This window comes from Triticum aestivum, unplaced genomic scaffold, assembly GCF_018294505.1.
Source record: "Triticum aestivum cultivar Chinese Spring unplaced genomic scaffold, IWGSC CS RefSeq v2.1 scaffold65792, whole genome shotgun sequence".
Taxonomy (NCBI): domain Eukaryota; kingdom Viridiplantae; phylum Streptophyta; class Magnoliopsida; order Poales; family Poaceae; genus Triticum; species Triticum aestivum.
The window spans coordinates 16399-17238 of NW_025230006.1; the positions used below are offsets into that span (position 1 = coordinate 16399).

An 840-nucleotide genomic window follows, 5' to 3' on the forward strand; every position below is an offset into this window, starting at 1 on the left:
GATGCGATCATACCAGCACTAAAGCATCGGATCCCATCAAAACTCCGAAGTTAAGCGTGCGTGGGCGAGAGTAGTACTAGGATGGGTGACCTCCTGGGAAGTCCTCGTGTTGCATTCCTTTTTTAATTTTTTTTGCGCCGCGTGCATAACAAAACGCACGTGCGCGACATATGTTTAGCACGTTTTATTATTTTGCACGTTTATGATAAGTTTTAGCTCGCTGCTCATTATTCACACGTCTAGCGGCGGCAAGCGTGTTCTGAAAGTGGTCGAAACCATGGTAAATAGGCACTGGTGCGGTTGAACCGTCGTAAAACTTGTCTCCGTAGTTGAGCGGGAGCGGCCAAAGGAATGTGCAATCGTGTGTGTAGTGGAGCTGGGAGGGGCAAGCATAAGGGACGAAGACGGGGGTAACATGTCAGATGCGATCATACCAGCACTAAAGCACCGGATCCCATCAGAACTTTGAAGTTAAGCGTGCTTGGGTGAGAGTAGTACTAGGATGGGTGACCTCCTGGGAAGTCCTCGTGTTGCATTCCTTTTTTAATTTTTTTTGCGCCGCGTGCATAACAAAACGCACGTGCGCGACATATGTTTAGCACGTTTTATTATTTTGCACGTTTATGATAAGTTTTAGCTCGCTGCTCATTATTCACACGTCTAGCGGCGGCAAGCGTGTTCTGAAAGTGGTCGAAACCATGGTAAATAGGCACTGGTGCGGTTGAACCGTCGTAAAACTTGTCTCCGTAGTTGAGCGGGAGCGGCCAAAGGAATGTGCAATCGTGTGTGTAGTGGAGCTGGGAGGGGCAAGCATAAGGGACGAAGACGGGGGTAACATGT

At 48.7% G+C, this 840-nt stretch overlaps 2 non-coding genes across 2 annotated transcripts; both read left to right on the forward strand.

Moving 5' to 3' along the window:
- Positions 1-118, forward strand: LOC123175280 (5S ribosomal RNA). The gene has a single exon (XR_006487770.1). It is a non-coding gene; the product is annotated as a 5S ribosomal RNA (ribosomal RNA).
- Positions 119-420: 302 nt separating this feature from the next.
- Positions 421-539, forward strand: LOC123175274 (5S ribosomal RNA). The gene has a single exon (XR_006487765.1). It is a non-coding gene; the product is annotated as a 5S ribosomal RNA (ribosomal RNA).
- Positions 540-840: the final 301 nt, after the last annotated feature.